Here is a 6,830-nt window from a genome sequence, read left to right as displayed (position 1 = left end):
GTCCATCGTGCGTGGGAAGAAAACTTCTTTTTGCAGCGAAAAAACCCCCCTAAACTTCCAAGCAAGCACCGAGTGCGCTACCACATAATGGGAAATTCACAGAGAAACTGCCGTATCCTTCCACTGACCGCTGCGGCACACCTGCACCAGGGTAAACCTCCGCCTACCCTACTCCTGCTTTACAGGTGAAAATAGAGCAAAAGGACCGCTAGTCTTTGACTTTATTTATTTTCTGCTGTGTTTTACTTGCATCTATTTGAAAGACTGAGTGTAAACACAAAAAAATTAAATTAAATTTATGTGCTGGAATGTGCAGAAAATAGGTTTAAATGTTAAACAAATTTCTTCCAGTCAGTGAATGTTGCATATAATTACATTTTTGCTTGATGCATAAAGTAAAACAAGTTTTAAAAAGGGACTTTTCCATTTGATTACATTTTGTATGATGGATTATGTAGAAAAAGTAGAATTGGGCTGAAAGATCTATCACTTTATCAGCTCTTCAGGTTGTAAATCGTGTTTTTAAAAAGTAATTAAGTAACTAATTAACTAATTACTTTTGAAAATAAGTAATTAGGAAGGAAGAAATACTGTGGAACATTTAGGCACATGCCAACAATGCAGAGACCAACAGGTTACTAAATCACACCGACATGAAACAATTGAAACATAACTAATAGAACCTGCATTTGGGATGGTCCTGAGGTATGAAGCTACTAGAGTCACTATGACTTCCAGATTTCAAGTCCACAGCTTATACTTTGATCAGTGAAGCTGAAATTCTTCTTTTTTAGAATAAGTAATGTCATTGTGGAAGATAAAGTAGGGCATTTTTTATGCAGTTTGGCATCTTAGAGTGAAATAACGTGGCCATAGGAAATCCCTGGGGACTTTTATCATTGATCTTTCCTCCTTTTTTATTAGTGCCTTTATCATTTATTTTTTTTGCATTCTGACTGTCTTCCCCCTCATGGCACAGGTAATGGATATCCACTGTTTGGAGGGAGCAAGTGAATTGAGGCATTTCTCTTGTCATTATTTCCCCTCCTCTGAAATCCCTGTCTTGTATTTCTTTCTCCTGGGCTGTCACTGATGGAAAGCTTCTTTTCTTTGCTTCCTGTATTGCCTGCCATCCAGAGTCCAACAGTCATATAACCACTTCATCTTCCCCACAGTGTATTTGCGTTGCACACATTCTAACCTGCACTGTGCCCTTTTGGCTCATTCTCTCTCCCTCTTTTCTCATGTTTACTTTTTTCCTGCACCCAATATCTTGCCTGCCTTCATCTCGCTTCTCTTTATCAAATCCACATCTTTCTGGCTCATCTTGTGTCTGCTCTCCTCCCAATATACATCTCTTATCTCTCCTTGTATTGCTGCCATATAAATTATTGATGGCCCATCCTTGACTCGGCTGGTGTAGTCAAAGGGCGACCCAAGTACCGAGGACAACATCAATACCAAGCTAAAAGTGCAGCTGTGGCTTGTGCACTCTCTGCTTGACTAACTTTAACCAGAGTCTCTCTTTACTAATGACCTACTTAGAAAAAAAAATGCTAATTTGAATAAAAAGTTTTCTCTTTTTCTTTCCCCTCTCTTTTTATTTTAATTTGCAGCTCTTCAGAATACTCACAGCTCACTTCAGTCCACTCAAATGGGACATAAAGGCCCCGTGCGCTGGATTCTTACATCACTTTAGACATTGTTGTTGTGATGTCATGTTGTAGCTTGTGGCACCAGTTTATTTAGAAATCAGCGCTTCTTTATTGTTGCAAGAAATTACATCTGTTGTCATTTTTCTTTTCATTCAGAATTCTCTTTCATCTTCATATCTTTGAGGCATCCGAATTACGATTTATTTTTTTTACGTGTTTACGGATCCTAATGCAGCGTCTAATTGTGACTGAGCAATGTCATTTGCAGAGAAGGATGCCACCAATTATTAAGGAAACACCCAAATGAACAATATTAGGAAACTGCCTGTTCAAAAAAAATAAATCAGAAATAAGAGAATCAGTCATTTTAAGTGGCACATCTCACTGAACTCCTTTGTTCACATTCTTAATGTTTTCTTACTTCATCGCTTCTGGTTATCAGAGCATTTATTGTCAGCAACTTGGTACAGTTAGAGTTGCTGTTTTTGTCATTTTGATGATTTTTTATCTAAAAATGCAGTAACAATACTGTAAGGTGTGTATATACACACAGTATATATGGCAGGTATTCTCTTAGAGAGTACGCGAAATGGAATAGACAACAATATTGTAAGCTTGTCAGAGGTAGTGCTGTGCTTCTGGTGAATAGGCTTCATATTTTTATTGCTGATCAAACAGAGCGGGTAAGACAGGCCTAGTTGCTGGCAGACCTTTCTCAGATTCAGACTGGGACTTTAAGCGAATCCTGATGTTTTTAGACACAAATTATTTTGTTATCCTGATAAATAAACACTGTCTGTTACAGATTAGCAGGACTGATAATGTTTGCTGCCTAGCTGCATCATACATACCCATAGATGGTATCAAAGGTCGATGTTGCTATCGTTATATCACCCAGTTTTGAAGACATGAGCCTACATCAATGGTTTCTACCATGCTTTTTTAAGATAAAATGCAGGTTTAAGATTTTTCTGCAATGGATCCATGTGTTTTTTACTGTCTGACATCTGCAGTGGTGCTGTGTAAAGTTGTGCGTCAACTGGAGGAGGTGAAGACAACACTGTTGGTACTTATATATTACAAATTTTTCTCTAATTCTTGTATTTTGGTAGTATTTCTTAGTATGTGAATATCAGTATTTTAAAAAAAAACTACTATGTACTTCCTGGGTGACGCGCTTAAAGGCTAGAGAAACGGACCATTGACCCTGGAAACTAAAGAAAATGATTGATGTAAATATTATTGCACACCTGTGGTGAGCGAAGCTATAATTGGTCTGTTGGTATATTTGTATCGCTACACCTCGAAGAAGGCGCGACTGATGTTCATTGTGTATTTTTTATGTCTTTATCCCTGTGAAATATAAGACTTTTATTCCTTTTTTTTTAAATATAATGTTATTTTGTGTCTTTTTCTTTTGCTTATAACTGTTCCCACTTTTCATTTTTGTTGCCGTGTGAATCATTCTGTTATTTTCTTATCATCAACTGAAAGCTGTGGTCTTCAAGAAATGCTGCAAAAATCCAAAAGAACAGTGTGGTATCTGCTACCAGGAAGTCAAACACCGTAGCCTCAAAATGCTCATGTTACATAGAGGTTTGGAGGAGACCAAAGCAGGGCAGAAAATAAAGGGAGAAATTTGATTCATTTGAACTACGTGAAACAGGCGTTTCTCTGTCCTCTCCAAATAAATGATAAAGTAGAATAAATCAGGAGGCCTAGAAACAGAATTATTTAGAGGCAACAATAATTCAGGCCTTTAGGTTTGTCAGATTGTTGTCAGATTTTCTCCTTCCTAGTGTCCCTGTTTCGCTTTTAATACTTTTGTACTTTCAGAGCAATTCTTAGCTTATTGAGTTAGAAGGAGCAGTTCCTTTCTGGTAGTGTCTTTTTGAGGTCTTCTGTTACTACTTCTCAGAACTAGGGCATCCTGTGTGCTCTGCAGGGGTAAAATGTTAAATGTAAAGGTTTACTCTGTTTTTCTCTGTTGGTTTGCTGTTCTCTTTTTCTGAGATTTCCACTTGTATGAGAGGTCAGCAGTAAAGTTCACTTGTCTGATGAGGACACATCGAATGCTGGCTGAATGAGAGAGGCCAGATGGAAAACGCATGTTGTGAAACCAAACGTTTCCAGTTAAGTTCTGCCACACAACATAATGCAGACTCCAAAAAACAAAAAAAAAGATGCAGTTTACTGCATGACAGGAGCAAGTAACTGAGCATGGGCTGCTTTCCCCATTTAATTTGTGAAGATGTCACAATTTTAAGTATTATAAAAATGCACTTCACTTCTGTCATTGTTGTCCCCATGGTAACAGATAATGGTTATGTGTGTTAAGGGGTCCAAAAGATCATACCAAGAAACAGCTGGGACTATTTGTGAGTGCAGCGCTCACTTGAAAATAATATTAAAAAATAAATTAATTTTAAAAAAAAAAGAAAGTAATTATTTTTGGTAGAGTATCTTGTTGGCACTCGGGGATTTGGTATATACTCACCACCCCCACACAAAGCTGTGTGTGACAGATTTACTGAGCAAAATTTCGCTGTGAATATATTAAGCTGTCACCATTAACCGTGTTTTACTGTTTATGCACATGTCATTTCACTTTGAGCTGATTTATTTATTTTTTGGCCACAACATTAGCCTCTTTGTGTTTTACTACATTCTGAAAATAGCATCTGTGTCGATGTTAGGGGTGACTGTAAACGACAATGACGAGATTATAAGCAAAACACATGGTTCATTGCTCCGGAGGTAGTGGCACATTTCCGCCCCCCACAGCCACTAGTCTGATAAAACAGCTTCACACAGTCATCAGCCAAGCAGGCATTAATGACCTTTAATGAATCCTCGAATATAGGATCTGCATTTGATTATGATGACATTCTGCTATTTTTAAATACGTTTCAGACAGTATTTAAGGAGAAAATCAGCCACTAAATGCAGCTGGATGAAGGCACAGCGTTAAAAGACTGACGTATGGCCCTTATCTATTTTGCCATCAATTTAAAATAACTTTCTTCTCGTGGAAATGTCAAACTGGAGAGAGCAAAATATTCTCATATTTGATATAATAACACACAGAAAGCCAGAAGAGCTATGGAGCAAAGCACATTGAGCATTTAAATGTCGTTTGGTCAAATGAAGACCGTGTTCACTGAGTATCTGAGTGCTTTGAGTCAGGCTTGATGTAAGGGTTATGTGTCTGGAGCAAAGCAGATGCTAAAAGGCTACTGTGTAGGAAAGCACGAGGTCAGTGGAGATCAATGTGATTGATGTTTGATGGGGTCCACCATCTAAATGTGTAAATAAGGCTGAGTGGCTTTGGAGTTTTTGTTTGCCCGCAGTGTGTATAGCGCACATGCTCTCTTTTTTTCTTTAGATTTTATGAACTTCAAAGGCTTGAGGGTATTTAATCATGTTTACCTCTGTGACTGTGTTCACGCCCCCAGTTTGTTTTCTCTTGATTCAAAGCTCACTGCAAAAGCTGATTTTGTTCAGGGTTTTTATCTTGTTTGTTTAGGTTCACTCTGCTAAGCCAGACCTTCTAAACTAAACCCGCATGGAGCCTGTTTACCGAACATCGGCTCAGTGGTCTGCCGTCCAAATCCAATCTAGTCCTCTCACTGCTGACCACAGTTTATCACTTTTAATATCATGTGAAAAGTGGTGTGGAATATAGCCTGAGAGTGAGGATCTGACTGCAGCAGCTCAGTGCTCAAAGTTCATGTATCCAAACGATGTTTAGTGGTGATATTCCTTCAAAGCATGCAACTACCAACACCGGTCTTCCATAAACTATAATTTCCTATCATGTTTTTCCTTTAACCATGCAGCAGTTTAACCACTTTAATCAGTCCAATCAATATAGTGAACAAACAAGACTAGAAAACAAGTGGGATCATTCCAGCGGTCTCAGAAACTACAGCCACTGGTGTCTCAGAGATGTGCACCAGCTGTCCTCTCATATCAAAAATAATGAAGTTACAGCATTAGTTTGGTGGTTCTTACTTGCAGTAGCATGCCAATGTTTTTCTCTGCTGCAAAACAGTGGAGTTCTCCATCGGGTTGGGACAGAGAGACATGCAGACTAAAAATGGAGCTAAGCTAAGAGACAAAGTTCTTGATTTATCAGTCATCAACGGTCTGATGCTCACCAAAAAAAAAATCTTATTATTCTCTAGCGTGACTCGGCTTAGCCTTAGAGATAGGCTGATAAGCACATCCGGAGAGACCTCAGTGTCGAGGTGCTGCTCATCCATGTCGAAAGGAGCCAGTTCAGGTGAAGTGCTAGAGTCTCCCTTTGGATGTGCCTCCCTCCAGGCCAGATGATTATGTGCCTCATCTGGGAATGCCTCAGAAAGTATTGCTGTGGAGAACGACTTCTGGAATACCCTGCTTAGCCTGCTGGCACCATCGTTTAAGATGACGGATGGATGGTTGTCGTGACAATAGTTAATGTTGTGACAAATTTGAAGCTAAATCACAATGATTTCTTAAAATTAAACAAGTACTTTTTAGTGCCTAAATCTAACTTTTTTGCCAGTCTCATGAAAAAACAAAGAAACAAAGCAAGCATACCAAAATACAACAGGGGTGATCCATGTAGAAAATTAACCACATTAACCTCCTACTTTCTACTTCAAACTGTCATACAGAAAGCAAAAGGCACGAGTTACGCAGGTGTGGCAGGTTGGGACGAGGAAAATATGACTGAATCCTTCGCAGATGGTAGCCATCTTGGCTCATAACGTAACCTGTGGTCATCAGTGAAGAGTCAGTCATTCATAAGCTGCGGCGTACTGTTGACCACTTTTGTAGGCTACGTCGTAGGCAGATGTTTAACTTGTGAGCACAGCACTCTTTTTGCCTTCAAATGAAACTCTTTAAAACAGTACAGCTTTTTCTTGACATTCAATAACCCCCCAGTCAGTACCAGTCAGTAGTTTTAGACAATGTGTTTTCATCCTATTAAATATTACCTTTTTTTCTCACTCCAAGGTGTTTGTTGGCACTGATGCCAGAAGGTACAACCATGGAAATATTGGTTGATAAGATAATAACCCCCTTTTGTAGACCTTTTTAAGTCCACATTAGGTTGTAGGAGTGATAGGCGTTGCAGGTTTATCACCTAGAAAACAATGATTCTTATCTTGTTTGAGAATCTAAACC

At 38.8% G+C, this 6,830-nt stretch overlaps 1 protein-coding gene across 3 annotated transcripts in view; it reads left to right on the top strand.

Annotated features, from left to right (window-relative positions):
- tspan4a (tetraspanin 4a) overlaps positions 1 to 6,830 on the top strand; it is a 158,203-nt gene that overhangs the window by 130,104 nt on the left and 21,269 nt on the right. The window lies entirely within an intron of this gene.

Source organism: Pundamilia nyererei, unplaced genomic scaffold (genome assembly GCF_000239375.1).
Source record: "Pundamilia nyererei isolate P.nyererei 1_Seehausen unplaced genomic scaffold, PunNye1.0 scaffold00137, whole genome shotgun sequence".
Classification (NCBI taxonomy): domain Eukaryota; kingdom Metazoa; phylum Chordata; class Actinopteri; order Cichliformes; family Cichlidae; genus Pundamilia; species Pundamilia nyererei.
The sequence above is the reverse complement of the archived record's forward strand: the minus strand, read 5'-3'. Positions and strand labels throughout refer to the sequence as shown.